Source organism: Zootermopsis nevadensis, unplaced genomic scaffold (genome assembly GCF_977971745.1).
Source record: "Zootermopsis nevadensis isolate Lab colony 2312 unplaced genomic scaffold, Znev_1.0 Znev_ptg000037l, whole genome shotgun sequence".
Lineage (NCBI taxonomy): Eukaryota > Metazoa > Arthropoda > Insecta > Blattodea > Termopsidae > Zootermopsis > Zootermopsis nevadensis.
In genome coordinates, this window is record NW_028259169.1 from 8,156,776 (window position 1) to 8,176,466 (window position 19,691).

At 35.6% G+C, this 19,691-nt stretch overlaps 1 protein-coding gene and 2 long non-coding RNA genes across 20 annotated transcripts in view; 2 read left to right on the forward strand and 1 right to left on the reverse strand.

Annotated features, from left to right (window-relative positions):
* LOC147871874 (uncharacterized) overlaps nucleotides 1–12,598 on the reverse strand; it is a 33,967-nt gene extending 21,369 nt beyond the window's left edge. For 2 of the 3 annotated variants that reach the window (XR_015538228.1, XR_015538229.1), the window contains exons 1-7: nucleotides 11,999–12,598; nucleotides 8,728–10,183; nucleotides 7,001–7,281; nucleotides 5,957–6,361; nucleotides 3,783–3,907; nucleotides 2,359–2,477; nucleotides 665–858 (exon numbers count right to left, since the gene is read on the reverse strand). This is a non-coding gene — a long non-coding RNA (uncharacterized LOC147871874). Of the gene's footprint in view, nucleotides 1–664; nucleotides 859–2,358; nucleotides 2,478–3,782; nucleotides 3,908–5,256; nucleotides 5,359–5,956; nucleotides 6,362–7,000; nucleotides 7,282–8,727; nucleotides 10,184–11,998 lie in introns of those variants that run through there. The other variant, XR_015538230.1, reaches the window with a different exon arrangement.
* On the forward strand, nucleotides 7,276–11,532 carry LOC147871875 (uncharacterized). 2 transcript variants are annotated; one of them, XR_015538232.1, is made up of 3 exons: nucleotides 7,276–7,585; nucleotides 8,786–8,925; nucleotides 10,977–11,532. It is a non-coding gene; the product is annotated as an uncharacterized LOC147871875 (long non-coding RNA). The 2 variants fall into 2 exon arrangements; XR_015538231.1 differs by lacking the exon at nucleotides 10,977–11,532 and having other exon boundaries at nucleotides 8,786–9,805.
* Nucleotides 12,599–13,084: 486 nt separating the features above from the next.
* LOC147871876 (uncharacterized) overlaps nucleotides 13,085–19,691 on the forward strand; it is a 48,419-nt gene continuing 41,812 nt past the window's right edge. For 4 of the 15 annotated variants that reach the window (XR_015538222.1, XR_015538224.1, XR_015538221.1 and 1 more), the window contains exons 1-6: nucleotides 13,096–13,339; nucleotides 13,548–13,695; nucleotides 13,777–13,900; nucleotides 14,991–15,169; nucleotides 18,040–18,199; nucleotides 18,465–18,784. The gene's annotated coding sequence lies outside the window, so the exon portion shown is untranslated. Of the gene's footprint in view, nucleotides 13,340–13,547; nucleotides 13,696–13,776; nucleotides 13,901–14,383; nucleotides 15,170–18,039; nucleotides 18,200–18,464; nucleotides 18,785–19,691 lie in introns of those variants that run through there. The other 11 variants (XR_015538226.1, XR_015538225.1, XR_015538227.1 and 8 more) reach the window with 8 other exon arrangements.

Below are 19,691 nucleotides of genomic sequence, written 5' to 3' on the forward strand. Positions count from 1 at the left end.
CCACGCCCCATTGTCTTCTCTCCTAGGCCCAAATATCCTCCTCAACACCCGATTAATCAAAATCTACCTGTAAGTATATAAGCAATGCATTGATTTTACCAAATTGTATAAACACAAAACATAACATTTAGCCTCCTACTTATTAACAACGACATACAAATTAATGTGAGAAAATTAACATCACATTATTCTGAGTTATCAGAGTAGCAAAAGGTCTTTTTACACGGAAGTCATTAAAAGTTTTAATATTATTCAGACTGACCTAAAGAAGATAGACAACAGGTAAGAAATTCATTTTTGCTGCTAGCTACACAAATATCCATGGACGTCCAAAGTCTACGAAGGCAGAAAAGTTCAGTATTTGCTGGATTCAAACGTATTAGTATTATAGCGCACACATTTTCACATGCAACGTATCTTCAAAACTGATTTAGTTCTTAGATTTGTGGGTAAAATAATTGAAAAAGACAACAGTACACTGAAATATTTACAATTAAAATCTTACCAGTTACCAAAAAATGCAAATCAGAGTGAATTATTGTAAAACCAAATAAAACCATTTTGAAACTAATGTTAACATATTTATTATTCTTTATCCCATAAAAAAATCATACAAAGTTTACCTGTACATATCGTATGCAAAATATAATGGGGCTATACACACCTCAAAAGCCTCTTTGGAAATGGTGAAGGTTTAAATTCCACATCATAATGAATGGCAATTTTGTTCTGAAGCGTTGACAAGTCCAGTTCTTCTTCCTTTAGTCCCACAACCTGTCCTATTTGGGATCTTTAATGTCTCAATTCCTTTAGTTACAGCTGCAACATCAGCGTCTCCAGTCTGTTGCCTTACGGTGCCTGCGATTTCATCAATGAACAACAAAATACATTTTAAATTTATAAATATTCTTTATTCAAGAAAATAAGAACTGAGATCATTTCAAACCATTTTGTGACTTATTATTTGATCTGGAAAAGTACAGTTAAGTTAAAAAATTATTTTAAAATTAAATTTCCAACACAAACATTTAATTTCAAAGTTATCGATCAACCGCCTTCCTGAGCACAATATCAGAATTTTCGTAATGAAAATAAAAATTTGCATATGGATACAAAGTAAAATATGCTTCAGGCCACTGACATTTTCTCACTTTGTAATATGAAGTGTCTTGGAGTGTGGGTAAACTCACATTCCAGAGGCAATTGGAAATTGCAAAGGCTTGTCTTATTTTATGTAACAATGCTCTAAGAATTGCATAGCTGTGATGATTGTGAATTGAGCCACAAATTTAACCAACTAGCTTCTATTACATTTTTCAGGACAGTATACACCTTGTATACAGGACAAACAGGCTTCCATCATCACCACTGTCTCACAACAGTGTCATATTACCTGGTATCCATCCATAATCTATTTATATTATATTTGTAATTATTTGTCTCAAATTTATTGCTTAGAATGCACACCTGGATATTCAGAGCCTGAATTATAAATATTTATACAATTTTTAACGCTGAATGCAGTGTCGTCCGTTATCTCGACACACGCATTCAACTACATTATTCTTCTTAACGTCGTGTGAAACACCTTTGGTATTTTATGTATCGCTATTTACCAAGACATGAGACTGTTTTTGTTGTCTCACAAAATTATGTTACACAAATTCTTAAATTCTTACATCCAAATTTTGAGACTGCGATGTTCTGTCTGTTGTGCAGATGGTACTTTGCGTTCTTTGCAAAAACTAGCAATATTCCAAGGGAGACTGCTAATATTTCAAGATAGCAACTCCATCACATGTGAAGAAATAATTTTAGAAGGCGCAAGGCTTGCTTGGTATGTTGGCGGTAGCATAGCTGCTGGTAGGGCCTCCCTACCCAGATTGGTCGAGGGGGGAGAGGTCAGACTAAGACAGGTACTCAGGTCCTCCAGGTTGGGGGTTGCACTTTAAAAAGGAAGATGATTTTAAACCTCAATCAAAGCCTCGGACAGACGGACCTAACAGAGGATAGGACCAAATGAAAGAGGAGGATTGAGGAGGCCATGGACGGAATATGGACCGGAGAGCCATAGAAGAGGAGCGAGGCTTGCTTAGAAGCAAGAGGTCAGCTCATTGAGACTCCTCTATCAAATAAGGTAAGCTGCAGTGCTTAGGGAGGTGATAAATCTACCGTCCTTCTAGTAGAACCTTGAGCACGCATCAAATTGATGAACCATGAACACAAGTCGTGTTAAAGCTCGGTCCGTCTGCTCAGCAGTAGTTTCTTCCGTGTACGTTTTGGTAGAGATTGTTTCGTATGAATATATATTGATTCAATATGAATACAATATTGCATGTAACAGATTCTGTGTATTACCTGGCAATTGAAAATAGTTGAATACTTAGTTGGAAGGCCATTGTATTGTCTTGCTCTGTCTGTGGCAACTGCAGGTACTTAAAAGGAACAATGTTGTCCATTGATGTAACAACGCCTGTCTGGAACATAACAAGAAATATCCAGTTGAAGCACAACCAGTCACAGTCACTCTGTTAATGCTAGCACACGCCCACCAACTAGGTAATTACTTAGACTTCCTGGTTAGAACAAGAATGAGATATAATACTGAAGTGGATATTAAGAAATATGACTAAAAGCAGCTCACACGAGATTTGCTAGACACATGTCGGAGGCCATCTCAAAGGAATACTTACAAATTAAGATACTACACCTCAATCAAAGCCTCGGACAGATGGACCTAACAGAGGACCGAATGGAAGAGGAGAATCGAGGAGGCCACGGACCGAATACAGACCGGAGAGCCAACAAATTTATGGACAAGGTGGAAGATTACTAAAGATAACTATGACATCACCTGAAAAGCAATAATGAAGCTGTTCTTTCGAATGCCAGAAGATGGACGTCGGTAGTCTGTCAGTAAATATCCTCCGTGACATTATCATGGACAGAAACAGAAAGCTATTCCTTATGCTGACAGTGGTTTACTAATGAATTTCAATTTTAAATTAGTTACACACAAATTTATAACACTGCTTAGTGGGCACGCAATACTATTCTGTTGTGCGTGACTAGAACAAGTGTATTTTCATTCAATCTTATGTAAAGGATTCTTACTAAAGCTTAATACCATGACACAAATTTTTACTATATTATTATTATTATTATTATTATTATTCAGTGTTCTGTCTTACGACAGGTCCATTGCTCTGCCCAAAAAGAGCTCTCCAGTTTTCCCTATTCTCAGCTTCTCGTTTTAATTCCTGGAACTTCATCTTCTTTCCTTCTTTCAGATCGTCGGTTAGCTGTATCAGTCTTCTTCCCAGTCCTCGCTTTCCTTCAACTTGGCCTTCGATGATATCACATTACATAACTAAAACTGCCAGTATGCTTCCTATTATATTTGTCTTACTGAACATAAAAACACATCAGAATCTTTCTGATAGAAACATCTTTTTCATTTTAGAGTGGAAAACTGTCTACAGTGAGAACAAAACTTTTGTTTATATTACATGCGCTATCACACCTTCAATTGTGTTCCAAGCAACATCACTACAGGAAAAATTTATAAATAGTTGGTTTCTACTACAGTTTTCATTCCTTTAGTCCCACAACCTGTCCTATTTGGGATCTTTAATGTCTGAATTCCTTTAGTTACAGCTGCAACATCAGCGTCTCCAGTCTGTTGCTTTACAGTGCCTGCAAGTTCATCAATGAACAACATCCTTTAGTTTAGTCCTAATAAGGATCTATGGAATGTAAATAAACTCTACTCCCTAACATACCTGAATAATGCATTTCCTTATCCAAGTCACAAACATTCCAGGTGCTTCATTCTGTCTGGTTCTTCACATCTCCAACTCCACCTAAGCTGGTTCCCCATCACACACACAACTGCTCTTCTGAAACACTAATATTCAGATAACTTGGTCTGCCATCTCTTGGTAATATTACTCCACGATATATGCATAAAAGAGGGGAGATACAGTTCACAAGGCAGTTGCCATTCAGCACATCCTATTCAGTATTAAACCTCGACCCGACACAGTAATACTTCTAGATGTCTTCCGCTAGACACGTCATGTCTCTATCAACTCATCACCGACTAATATTGAACATCAGATGAACCACGCCATATAAAAAACAATACCTTCGTTCTAATATATAAGAGTAATCTGATAATAACATTTTCAATAAACTGCATAACATTGTAAATGATTGTAATTCGAGTTTTAGATTTACCAATCTAATTTATACCTGAGGACGGTTAAATATAACCGAAACATGTCGTAAGAGACATTCCAATTTGTAAATCGATCATTCGATGCGGAACGTGAAATGATATTTTAAATATTTTATTATCTTATTAAAAATTGTGATTTGACAGAAAATATTAACCTAATTCACAATATGACGCAAATATACTACCTTATTAATAGTTTTATTAAATAATGTAACTGTTCATATCAGATCACTACAGTTCATACGCTAACCAAAGATCCTGATTGTATCCTCCAAGTGTGGTTACAAATGCAACAATCAGTGAGGAAAAGGTTAAGCTTGCGACCCTTTCAAGGCACCCTCACAATTCATTCTGACCCGCAATTTCAAAACCACTGGACCAGAGCATGTATTGTTACAGAAACAAAAATTTAGGATTTTGAAACCTAAAGAATGAAGCTTCATACATAATGTGCAATTACATTCAGTAATACTCTTAAACCAGAGAAGAGCTGTACCAATTAATACATCCTCGATGTCAACATTCATCTACAAATAATGCTATAATGGAGGCAGCAGTCATTAATTCATAATCACAATGAGAAAAGACCTGATTGCAATGTACTGTTAAATGCAGCAACACATGGCAACCACATTACGTTTGGTCCCTAAAATCTCGGCTAGCTCTTAAAATTGTATTGAATTTTACCAACACTGACAATAACAAACTGTAATCAAAATCTAACTAACTAACTAACTAGATGGCTTACCGAACCCGAAGGTTCATCACCGAATTAACCAAAGCCTTCCACTGGACCCTGTCCTGGGCCAACAAAATCCATTCTCCTTCAACTCCTATCTCCCATAGATCCTGCCTGAGATTATCCTCCCATCTATGTCTAGGTCTCCCCAGCGGTCTCTTTCCTTCAGGTTTCCCAACCAATACCCGGTGCACACCTTGTCCCATCCATGCGCGCTACATGCCCCGCCCATCTCAATCTTCTCGACTTAATCACCCTGACAATACTGGGGGAGCAGTACAGATTTTTAAGCTCGTCATTGTGCAGTTTTCTCCACGCCCCATTGTCTTCTCTCCTAGGCCCAAATATCCTCCTCAACACCCGATTAATCAAAATCTACCTGTAAGTATATAAGCAATGCATTGATTTTACCAAATTGTATAAACACAAAACATAAACATTTAGCCTCCTACTTATTAACAACGACATACAAATTAATGTGAGAAAATTAACATCACATTATTCTGAGTTATCAGAGTAGCAAAAGGTCTTTTTACACGGAAGTCATTAAAAGTTTTAATATTATTCAGACTGACCTAAAGAAGATAGACAACAGGTAAGAAATTCATTTTTGCTGCTAGCTACACAAATATCCATGGACGTCCAAAGTCTACGAAGGCAGAAAAGTTCAGTATTTGCTGGATTCAAACGTATTAGTATTATAGCGCACACATTTTCACATGCAACGTATCTTCAAAACTGATTTAGTTCTTAGATTTGTGGGTAAAATAATTGAAAAAGACAACAGTACACTGAAATATTTACAATTAAAATCTTACCAGTTACCAAAAAATGCAAATCAGAGTGAATTATTGTAAAACCAAATAAAACCATTTTGAAACTAATGTTAACATAATTATTATTCTTTATCCCATAAAAAAATCATACAAAGTTTACCTGTACATATCGTATGCAAAATATAATGGGGCTATACACACCTCAAAAGCCTCTTTGGAAATGGTGAAGGTTTAAATTCCACATCATAATGAATGGCAATTTTGTTCCGAAGCGTTGACAAGTCCAGTTTTTCTTCCTTTAGTCCCACAACCTGTCCTATTTGGGATCTTTAATGTCTCAATTCCTTTAGTTACAGCTGCAACATCAGCATTTCCAGTCTGTTGCTTTACAGTGCCTGCAAGTTCATCAATTAACAACATCCTTTAGTTTAGTCCTAATAAGGATCTATGGAATGTAAATAAACTCTACTCTCTAACATACCTGAATATTGCATTTCCTTATCCAAGTCACAAACATTCCAGGTGCTTCATTCTGTCTGGTTCTTCACATCTCCAACTCCACCTAAGCTGGTTCCCCATCACACACACAACTGCTCTTCTGAAACACTAATATTCAGATAACTTTGTCTGCCATCTCTTGGTAATATTACTCCACGATATATGCATAAAAGAGGGGAGATACAGTTCACAAGGCAGTTGCCATTAAGCACATCCTCTTCAGTATTAATCCTCTGATCTCAAACTCCTCTTTGATACAGACAAGGCATTCACACCAAAATTATAACTGTACACATCCTCGGAGAGCAACTAGACGCACGAGGGACTGAGGTCTTCCTAATGGCCTTATGAGGCATCTTATGAACACCAGATACCTTGTCACTAAGAATCCCAGTAAGAATGAAGTGTGCCACATCACCATTATTGCATCCTGTCACTCTACCTACTTACTTTTACTTTGTTCATTGCAGCAAGTTCTTACACAACTACAAATTATCAGCTACAGCATTTCCACAAGCAAGTCACAGACGTAATTTTTCCTATAGAGGCACTCTACATCATTATCAATTGGCCAACTAAGCCGACCTTCAACGCAATCGAATTAGTTCTTACTTTACGTCCTCCACACAAGGGAAAGATGACACACATAAATTCATCACACGCTCAAATAACATAACATTAACTTGCACGCTCTCGCAATATATGACAGAAGAAATGCAGTGGACAGAAGATATACACAATACTTACGCCATTATCTCGTACGCAGGGATGGCAACATCTGAAAAGCAGCGAACAAATCCCGGGATCGCGGGAGAATGAGGGATATTCGATGATCATTCTTTGCGTACTGTAACAGACTCTGCTGCCATCTACCGATCACGGGTCTGAAGTAGATCTACGTCGAAGCACACTCCATTGCACTGTTGTTTGAAATGCTACCTGAAATACCACTCCACAAATTGTAAAGCCATCAGCAGCAACGGGATTGCTGAATATTTTATTCGTGACGGTTTCTGCTCTAGTCTCTGCTGAAAATAATCAAATAAATAAAATTAAAAGACCATTATAGTTCTTACAGGATTTACCATTTAATTGTTTGGAATTAAATGCGGTATTTATATAACACTAAGCCAAAATGAGTGTTCAGTTTCACAGTGTTTTTTTTTGAGTTATGTGCACTTTTACGTACTGGACACATCTGGATGGAACTAAAACTCTACTCAGTAACTGTGGAGAAGAAGTCTTCTCAAAAAGTCATCAGTTATTTTACTGATGTAGAAAATTAACCTTTCCCTTGCTAACAAACTCCTTACATCAGCAACTGGTAATTTAGTAAGTAGACTTAGGACATATGACAGTTTTTTTTAGAAATTCAGTAACCATTTCTAATATTCTCAAGTTAACTGCAGTTCCTGATTCTGAGTGGTTGTATTACGTAGATGAAGGCTGTATTTCCAAAGAAAAAGGATCAACATTAAGATGAATGAAATGACGCAGATCAAATTAACCTATAAAAAAACTAGTACAGTTATGTGCAACACGAGCCCAGCAAAAATCTCAATGCAACCCACCAGCTACAATAAAACATCACACACAATACATTTATAATATTTACAAATTATTCAAATTAATTAAAATCACGCTTTAATAGAAAACTTGGGTAAGACAAGAAATGGAACGAAATCACAATCACAAAACTGTTATTCCTTTACATATAGCATATTCACTACATAAATTTAGGAATGCATCAGTTAGGCTCGGACAACACCTCTGGTAGCGCACGCAATCTTTTTCGATATAGTAACGGGATTTAAACGTCAATAATTTGAGGCTGCCAGTCAGAGTTGAGCTACGCAGTTCATGGTTTAACAATATACTACTGCAAAAGCCATGATGTGTGTCTGACAAAGGTTAACGACGAGTTTCTTAAAATCAGAGCTTATGAAAATATTGTGAGTTTTCAGGACACCTATAACAGAAGTGGCATTTTTTTTCAAAGTTTTATTAAACTGAATCTAAGGACTTAAATATATTAATTCAAGGCCTTGAATAAAGAAACGCCTAAATGAACCAAACTCTGCAAATATCAAAATTTGATATGGCTGTCTTCTGAGTTGAGTAGAAACTGACAGAAGGGCTTAGAGCCTCCTTCAACAGGGCTTTTGTTATGGAGGCAGTAAACTCTTCTGATATTTTGATCAATATCTACCACACAATATCCCAGAAGACAGCCATCACCATAAGAACCTTAAATGAAACCCAATGCCAAAACTGACTGACAAAATATGATGCAGGCGTACCATGAACTGATCCTACATAAATTATTGTTCCCAATAGTAACTCTCTATATACCTTTCATATTATCTGTCTCCGTATGACATATACTCAAGAGGAAGCTAACTCAATTCTTCAATAAGTAACAGAACATACTCATGCATCCATGCATGAGTATGTGTTTGTACGCATCAACTTACCTGTATCTCTTCTAATGGGCTTTAATCGGAGACATTTGGATGCTGCTTTTGTGTTTAGTTTGATGTGGGCGATGCGGACACTGGAACTGAGAATATGCCTCACCATGTTCTTCTCGTATCGGTAACTCTCGCCACGTCATACGCCGAAATGCCTCGTCTGCCATGATATATCACCTCCTGACCATCAGCAGCCCTGAGGTACTCTCTGTCAGAATTCTGATTACTACAACTGCTGAAGTTTGCTTTCTTTCAATTCTGTAACACACAATGGAATAGTTCTGTCAGCAAAATGTTCTATTTTTGTATTCCGATAAGTGGTGAAACTTCCGTCGTCTGTTCGCACGATAAAATAACTCTTAAGAATGAAAAAAAATTAGTGAGAAAGCCAGATAAAGCAAATCTTCACCCACATTTCGTCCGTAGTTCATACGTCTCATACTATTAGCCTTCCAGCAGACGTTCTGTAATTCTTGGGAAGTAAAAATCTCCTCTTCAATATATCTACAAGAAATATATATCTCACTTCAATACTATGATTAAATTTACTTTAAGGAAATAATTTGTTAACACCGAAATTAAAGTATTATTAGAAAACTCATCTGGTGTATTGGGAGTACACCTAAAGCACACTAGTGAAAATGTATTCCAGTCTTGAGAGGAAGGCAGTAAGTTCTTCAGAAAAACTGCAAGTTCCTTGCAAAATGGTGTTTCAGTACACATAACAAATACAATTATGTAAACTTATTTCATTCCTCTTAATCATTCTGCCAATTCTCACTAAACATTGTCAATATAATCTTCACAACTGACAAAGAATCATTAAATAAACAAAAAAAATATTAAATAACTTAGTGAAGGAAGCCACTGAGAACAGAGAAAACTGAAGGCATTTCCATATTTTCTCACTTACTTAAAACACTGTCAGAATCTCAGACTATAACACCAAATGATAAAATTATTAATGAACAAAGAATTTGACGAGACGTCCATGGAAGCGATCATGGCGTAACTGAAGGTACATATTTTTTAAAAAAAAAATCTTGTATCCAACATAAAAATAAACCATTTGTGAACGTTATCCTTTTTGTAATACGACCAGACGTCTACAACATAATACACTACATTAACTCTTATAACCATCAATATGCGTAAGAAAACAGCATTCTACTTGACAGAAATAATAACTATATATAACAAAAGGCTTCCAGTGATAATGTGTGAGGGTGTCTCGGAGTCGAAGCTTCTGAACCACCAAAGTTATTTCTGTCTCATCGGATAACTAAAGGAGCGCAAATGACTGGTCAGTGATTTCTTTCACAATGGGATAGTTGCCTTCGTGTTACGGTGAGACACGATTAAACATCTGCGATGACTACGTAACATATACCAAAGTCTTCTTACGCATATTTCTATAACCTGGTAATCACAGCGTCTCGATGGATTTATGGATGAGTAACTGGAAAATAAAATTATTTCGTGTAAGAATAATGAGAATTTCTTTCAAAGGTACAACATTTGTAACACACAAGTTTAATACCATCGATAATCTTTGTAAATGATAAGATGACGGTCCACGTACAATTAAGTTTATACAATGTATTCTCCCATTTTCCTACCAGTGTGACAGATTCTGTAAGCCTCCTATATGACTAATGCTTAAAAATTACTTTTCTGTTATTTATTATTTAATTTTAAAAAAATATGTGTGTGTTTCGTTTAATAAATTACACTATCACACAATATATTTTTTGGTGTGCGATGTTCTGTTTCATAAATCATAAAGGTCTCTTGTGATCGTTATGAAATTTTAAAAAAGCATCTCAGTTGTTTTTTTTAAAAAATATGCAGCTTGGCAATAAGAGAGTTTAAAATATGACGAATCAAAAACATTTATAACAGGAACACACTGTCATCAGAACAATACAAGCATACATCACAAAAAAACAGAAATATATATCTTCACATGATTTAAATTTACATTCAAAATATACTAAGTCTTGGTTGTTGCACACAATTATGAATTTAATTTGCTATGTTTTGTAGTAGTTAAATGATTTCTATGTTTAAACCGCAGGGCGGCAGCCTGGACACTGAAACAGAGGTTCCTTTCCACATTCCAGTCTTACGTGTCTCAAAAGACTTCGCCTGTATTTGTAAATATTTCCACATGCTGTACACTGGAAATTGATGGAACCACCTGGCTCCTGATTTGATCCAGACAGTCATTTGTCGTTTTTTTTCATTTCCAGAGAGAATAAGTGACTCAGCTCATCAGCCAATGGCATCTTTCAGTTTGGAAACCAAAGGTTACCAACAACAATATATTTTAACAGTAAACTCCCATATCAAATCTAAATAGAGTTAACTCCTGTACAAAACACTGAACTAAATTGAAGTTTGAAGGCTTTCACCTTGTTAAGGCTTGTGTTTATCATTTCTGGGGAAACTGGAAGTCTCCATCTCTCCTCATATTTTAGGGTTATGTATTATAAATTGACATTAGAAATTATAATTATGGAATTAAAAGTCTGTATATTTTTTTTTTTTTTTAAAATTCTGAAATGTGTCAATCAAGAGTTTATGTAAACTGACACCAGAAGAAAGATTACTGTCAAAAACAAAATTCTAGACTAAAATGTGTCAACTCATAACATGAAATATAGGCCAGGTAATACTTCATAAGTCCTTGCACACTTTTAAATTACAATAACTTTTAACAGAAGATGAGGGCACAATTAACACAGTTTATTCTGTCTCCCCAAATAGTTTCAGAGTTCTAAAATAAAGACATTTTATTTATTACAATATCTGATCTTTTGAAAACCACTTCCTTCAAATCTCTCTTATTTAAATCCCATATATAATGGATACAAAAATTGCAAGCCAAGTGATTAGCAATCGTGCTTCAAATTTGGGAGGTCCAAGGTCCAGATCTTGGTCTGAGACTGGTTATCCTAACTGAGACTTGCATACCTCATCCATCTGTCCAATTCATTATTCATTAGTACTGAATTGTCATTAAAGCCTTGAAATATTCTACTTTCAACATAAAATTATGGCACTGTAACTTTAAATGAGTGGCCCCTTGCATGACCAAACAATGTACTTGTAATAGCGACTCAAATAAACCCACAATGAAAATTCTATCTCTATATTGAAGTCACACAGCTTCTGCTACAGACTTAGCATATAAATACCCTGAGGCAGTAACGAAATATTAAATTCTTATGCTACAGAACAAATTTAAATAATTTAAAGGAAGAGAACTTACCTTCCCCCTTGACTTCATTCGTCGTCTTTGATTTGGATACATTTTCTGGGACAATCCCAGACTCTTCGGTTGATTTTATCTCTGGAGTTGCAATAACTTTCACAACTGGAACAGCTTTCTCCTCTGGGCTTCTTGTAAAATTAAGGACGACAAATTTATTTGTAGTATTCACAGTTTACAATTCTAAATGAGTCAGTAGGGAATTCAGTCACAAGGTAGCAAATAAATAACTTGATTTATTTAGAATAAAACCCAACAGAAAGACAGTTCACTTAAGGCAGAATTTGGTCATAAAAGCTTCGAAGTAAGGTTTCATAACACTGGAAATTGTCATAATAACTTTAAGGGGAAGGTAACAAACCACAACTAGCATAACTTAAGTTGAAAAGGTGAAAGCTTTTCCTTCACCTCTGTTCCTGACCTATGCAATGTTCATGTCTCCAGTACAACCTACAATAACCAATACGTTCTGTGTTTTAAATTCAAACTATAATACAATAAATTTCATTGTAATATTATAAGACATATTTTGTCAACACATGCAAACTTAATGTAGTACTGCCAATTCTGTTACAAAAAATTCCAGTTCCAGGACGGATTTCGTGTACCTCACACAAGATGTAATTCATCCTGTACATACGTATTAAATACTATAAGTAACTATATATTATACAATGATATGTATAATCATTTTAGAATTAACACTTAAAACATCAATGTTTATTTCGTACGTAAGGTCACCATCCACTGTGACCAACGTGGTAAACGAAGGCATGTATACTTTAGGGATAATGTCTCACTAAGTGAAATATCGCAAGACAACATATTAAGTTATATGAATTTCAGATATTCCACTTTGCCTATAACTGCTAGAAAATGTTTAGTTTGTGAAAGAGTTGCATTGAAACATTAGTTAAAATAAAAGGAACTTCCATGCTTGAATGTTGGTAATGAAAGTAAATCGACAATCTGACCGTATAATAAAGCGTGTTATTAAGACATATGTTTTCACATTATGAAAAACATACATGTTATAGAACTTAAATTCTATCAGTGTGATATTGAGAATAGTTGCCGAATTAAGGAACAATAGTTTCAAATTTCACTACGATATTAGTTCCGTTCAAAATGGCTGCCTGTCTTTATTGATTAGAATAATGTCGTCGTAAAGTGATTCATATTATTTAGTACCTTACATTTGAAGAATGTTATTGTTATTCTTTTAGGTAACGATGCAAAGGACTTTTAAACCAAAGAAATGTTTATTGTGAGGGCTCTAGAGACGATACTCAGCGACCAAGATATAAAGTGGTAGCACCACTCCCGGTTGAAACGTGCTTGGTAAGTTGCTCGTTCTGTTTCGAATTATATTAACAAAATTTATTTAAAAATACTTTGATTGAACACAGTAAGTGGCGGTTATACTGTAAGTAGTTTTGCATTGCATGTAATTGAATAGTTAATATCTTTATGTCAAGTTTTCATTAATTGTAGTAGCTCTTAATCTTGGTTAATTTTCCTGATTAATTGTCATAACCTTACATTGTAGATACGAAACGAACTGAAAGGTGCAGGTCAGGATGCCCCTAATCCATCATCTGCCTTGCCATTACCAAAGAATGATGAAGCCAATATCATTACAGCAGAGAAATACTTTCTTCCATTTGAATTGGCATGTCAGAGCAGATTGTCTTCAGGTACGTAACTTGCGTGTTTTGCAAAGTACAGATTTTATTCTCATGCTACATACATTTGTAAATCAAACTTATTCATTTCAGAAACTCATAGCTTATGGACATTAAGCTGGAAATATTCCTGTCTCAGCTACTCCAGGAAAATATCTTATGTGTATGTTTCGGTGGCCCACAAACAGATGAAGGGGTTCAGTTACGAATGATAAAGGTAATAGAATTTATAAATTAAATAAATGTTTAAGTGTTGTGATCCATAACTGATGATCACTCATTGCCCTGATTATGGAAGCATAAGGAAAATATTGAGAAATATAGTTGTATTTACCATAGTAGAAATATACATTATACAGTCTTGCCAGTTCTGTTCTTTTCAATATTTTAACATTTTTACAATGTTATACCTGTACCATAAAAGCAACCTAGGAGTCAGTTACATTTTCTTGTTCTTCCTTTAGTCATCTCCACGCTTGTGGATAGTTCGAGAGGATTTTATTGTATAATAAAACTTGGTTATATATCATGTCACAGTAGCTGCTGGAGTTATTCTTAATTGTTTCAAATGAAGACTAAGGAAATGCTGTAATGATTTAGTAGATCATTTGATGAATCAAATTGTGTTATGTCAGCATATGAATACTAATAATAAGCTAATTTCAAGTTTGGGTGAGAAAGTGAGAGTCGGCGATGACCTTATTTTGATTTCTGTAGCTACAGAGCGATGTCTCGTAAGTTATTTTACAGTAGATCTTCTGTGACCATTTCTGTTGTATTTTGATGACTAATAATCAAACTGCCTTTTGAAATAACTGATACAGAATGTGATTTATACACTACGAATCACATTAATCGATGGATATGATCCCCAATGCAGGGAATTGAACCTGATGATGGCCACATTGGGCTGAAAATGCTGTTCTAGAGAAATTACATTGAACTGAGTGTGTGAAAAGTGACAAAGAAGGAAAACCAAGGAGTGAAATCTCATCAACACTTGTTTCTTTATAGAGCTGAGAAGTCATAAATTAAATCATTTTATAAATACAATTCAAGAAGTGATTTGCAACACATGAACTAACATTGGTGCTGGGAATAAGAAACTGTCTTCACACTTGTCAGTAGTTACAGGTTGCAGCACTTGCCTTGTCCATTTATGGTATCTGTTTGTCCATTAATAAGACCTTCCTTTCTTTGTAACGAGTTTAATGACGCACTCGTGGCTTCAGAACTAGCCATATGGTCTTGTGTAATAACCCTGTAGTTAAGAGAGTCTTGGCTTACTTCAAGTCTGTTTCTATTAGGCCTCCAGCGTGGTTATTCAGAAGATGCTGTTGAAGCAGATGAACTTATAATGAATGGAGCATCACCAGAACCTTCTGCAAGCAAACTGAAGCATAAACCATCCAGACGTCCGAGGAGAGGCTCGCTGTCACATACGACAAACTGGAAAATGCACAAATGAATGGTACATTAGAACGAGGTAGGTATTCGTGGTTCTTCTGAAAATAATTAAGAATTGGTTATTAAACATGGTTAAATTACATGTGGTTTTGCAAAGGAAGTTGACTGAATTTCACACTTACTGCATATATTATCTGATTGAAAAGTATTTGTTTTAACACAAAATGAAATTATATTATATTACTTTGATGATGTGATGTCTCAGAACAGTACGAGCACATAAAGACATGTTTTAATTTGAAGAATGTGGAACTGCCTTTTGTCGCACGTTTAATATCAAACATATTTCCAGTATGGCACGGTCATAGGCCGAAAGATTGAAAATTTAAATTTATATGCTTTATGATGTTAAGAGAACTCATGTGGTCATTTTATATAAAAAATATTGGTAACTAATTGAATTTATTTTAAAAATTTGTTTTTATTTACGTGGTTACTGCACACAACATAAATTAATAGTATTTGACTGATGAATTTTAAAAAAATTTAACCATTGATATTATTGCTTTGTGTAAGTAACGCTGGTTTAAGGCAAATCACTAGATTACAAGAATTGACGTACACTGACTTAACCATGAGAAGAATGTGGGGAGACATTGGTGATTGAAATCAAGATTATTAGGCTGCAGTAATCAAAGAACATACTTAACCATGTGCTGTGATAGTAAAGCTTCACCAGCTGGAAGGAATTTACTTTTGTTGATTCCTGTTTTTCAAATCTTTTATTGTTATTTGGCTCTTAATAAGAACTGTTCAAATTTTGGTGATATTTCATATGCAAAATTGTTACTTATTTACCATAATAGGTTTCTGTTCTTTGTTAAACAAATGTGTTTTGTCCTTTTTCATCTGGGTTTTACAACGGTGTACGAGGTTTGACTGTTTTGAAAGTAGGGAAGTGGGTTCAAGCTCTCGTGGCAGTTCGTTCTTAATCCGATCTTTTTTTGTGGTGATGTAACGTCTTTAAGACAAAGTAACTGCTTACGGTTTGAATTGAACAGACCGGTTTCCACTGTTGGATGTACTTGTAATGTAAGTCTTCTGGGTTGTGACACCGTGTAGTCTTATAAGTAATTAATAATGTCCCAGGGGAGCATATCACTTGTTAAAGATGGAATTCATACACATTTCTGCTCAGAAGGTGGAGGTGCTATGTTCCTCTGAACCCCTGTAAGGCTATATGATTTTATAACCAGATGACTGCATTCCACATCTTTAATACCATGAGAATCTGAAATCTAGGCTGTGCTGTATCAACGAGCGTCTTGAAGAAGAAGCTTTAGTTTGGAGTTGGAGATGTTAAGAATCTCCAAAATACTATCAATGCTCCCTGCATCCATGCAGTTACATTGTCCAGAAAGGGGACCTAAATTGTTAGAAAAGTAATTATGTAATTATATTTTGTTTATTTGAAACATGTTTTAGTACTGAATGTCATTGACACGTATGGTCTAATGGGTGCACAAAAGCAACGTAATTCGTTAATGGAACACGTGAATTTTGCTGCCATAGATTATGCATGTTTTCAAGTATGCTATACCTACAACACAATACATTGCTTATTTTATAGAGAATAATAATAATTTGTGCCTGAGATTTGAGTTTTTCATGGCAATGAAGATGGCAGTCATTGTCATAATTTGCATGAAAGTGTGTTAGAAGCCCACAATAATTAAATGTTATATTGTTACTAAAACGTGCTATTAAACATTAAGAGAATGCTTAAAATATTCTCAGAGAAATAATTTGGTTCACATTAAACATTGTTTATATGATAGCTGGGAATATTGTACAATGACATGACTGTCTCTCTGTGGGACTGTGGCTATTAACTGGACCATTGGCCACCCCCAGATGATACATGAATGAAAATGGAGCGTCAGTGAAATTATATTTGCAGGTAAAAACTGGAAAACTCAGGGAAAAACAAGTCCGAATGCAAATTTGTCCCCCACAAATCCCATATAGGCTGCCCTGGGCATGACCGTGAGCTTCACTGGTGAGAAGTCAGTGAATTATCACCTGTGCCCTGCCATGCCCGTCTCGGTTTCTGCCTTACGTGTTGCATCCAGCATCTCGGCTTATAGAGACCGTGTGAGGCACAGACCGCGTTTGTTAGAGTCACAGTACATCAGACACAGTCCGACGGCGATCTGTCCTGCATGGCATCAGGTGGGGTGAAATTTGAAAAAAAAATTGAAATTTCTTCAAAATTTTCGAAAAATCAAAAAACGCTGGAAATTGTCCAAAGAGCGCACAAAACCGAAAATTTTTGAAAAATTCCACTTTCAAAATTTTTTCAAAAATTTCAAAATTTTTGGGTTTTGTGCGCTTTTCAGACAATTTCCATCGTTTTTTGATTTTTCGAAAATTTTTAAAAATTTTAAATTTTTTAAAAAAATCAAAAAACGCACAAAACCAAAATTTTTTGAAAAATTCCACTTTCAAATTTTTTTCAAAAATTTTGGGTTTTTTGCGCTTTTCAGACAATTACCATCGTTTCTTGATTTTTCGAAAATTTTGAAATTTTTTTCAGAACTCTCACCAAGGGATGCATGCCAACCTCGGCGAATGCCTCACTATGTCTCTGCCGGACTCGTCCTCGATCCGTGTCTCTCTACTGCTTTCTGTCGCACATTTTGCAACATCTCACAGTTAGAACATCTCGTAGAATAACCTGTCTTGACTGTGACCTATGTAGCAGGTACTTCGAGAGCAACATTGACAAGTTTATTCGGTTCAGGATGTCTATTTCTTGTCCACCAATATTTCTGAATCTTGTCATTGCTTTTCGATAGGAAGGACAAAGTCATGGAAATAAGAGCTGAAAGTAGAATTGGCATGTAATTGGAACTGTCAAATTATTTTAAAATATAAATTTTATCATAGATTCTTCTCTCGTGAACGTGATTCAAGCAATGGTCGTCTGAAGAAGGGAGGAACTCCCGAACCAGCTGTGGATGGAGATGTCAGTCCTGAGAGAAAACCAGTTGGCATGGGCCGCACTAGTAGACTACATGTGCGGACACCACGAGCGAGGGTCTCGCAGGTGAGCTTCTATACAATAAGGTTGTAATAAGAGGTACATGAAATATCCATTCGACTTCTATTTAATAAAAGGTTATGTTTTGGCTTCCTTATCCATCTTCAGGGCTTGTTACAGACGGTGTTTAATTTTGATATGACTTTTGTTCCTCTGTGTATAAAATTTCTCATGTACTGTCTCTAATTCTTTTGGTATTCTGCAGTTGGGGGGCTAAGCTGCCCTCTTATTCAGTTGTGCGTTACTTCATATTCTGCTAATTTTATTTCAGTAATAAATATAAATGAATTAACGAGTAAACAGATTGCTTTCGGACGGACTCGAGAATTATTCCACCTACCATCCCAGACAGAAGTCCAAAAGTAATGTCTGTCCCAGCTGTCTCAGGAGCGGAATCTATTGGCAACGAGATATTCGACTCATCAACGAGTACTTCTGTGGTGTAAGGATCTTCCCTGGACAGGACCCGACTCATGTGTACGTGGGCTGGGTAACAACGCAGTATCACTTCTTCAGCAAGGATTTCAATCAGAGTAGTGTCCGCAAGGCTTCTGTTATGATTGTGGATGACGATGACAGAATTATTGAAAGGTGACAACATAATCCTCTGTGTTCTAATTTTCTTGCCACGTTCTGCAATAGCGATGGCTTACGTAACGTTACAAGTAACTATTTAAGTTTATTCCAATTAAAACTGAGCTGTTACGCATACGTAATTAAGTTTATAGTCTTTTGAATTTAGAAACATTGGAATGCTTTTCTTTTTTGTAAGGAAAGGTGGTCTTATGTTATTATTACACGGTTTTAGTTCACATGTGTACATCCCACCAATTATTTTAGATTCATTTTGTGTTATCACGAAATTTGGTATGTCTCTCATGCAATTAGAAGCCATACCAACTTTATACCCTCTAATTTCCCCACAACCAGTAATGCCATCTTGGCTGCGTTACAAACGTATGAGGTGGGATTCGTTACCTCGTTCACAAGACTCCTCCTCGTTGTTCACTGGTATTAATACTTTTTAGCTTTGAAATTATGAAATTTGAAAGCAAACTATTAAGTTTTGTTACGATAGCATCGATCGTCAGAGTTGCTACGTGGTCCGTGCTGACGAACTCTACGATGAAGTGACTCATGATTCATCAGGCAAAGGGGCATCACAGGGAATGTGACAGTATTAACAGAAAGTTTGTTTTTAACGATTAATAACAACAAAATAGATCCTTGACGTATTACAGTTTCACGCTTACGATTTCCCTTCATTTCTATAACGAATAAGGACATTTATTATTTCAGTAGAGTTTATTTTAAGAAAATTTGGGCAAAGTATAAGTATTTTTAAAATTATGATTGGAAATTGCTCATTCTCATAATCTAATCTGAAATTATCAAAATCTAGCTTTATGTAGAGAAAGAAGGATTTTATTTCTCTTGGTAATGAAATTGTTTGGCGTATGATACTTCTTTAATGTTCCGACGTGTAGTGTTTTCTAGC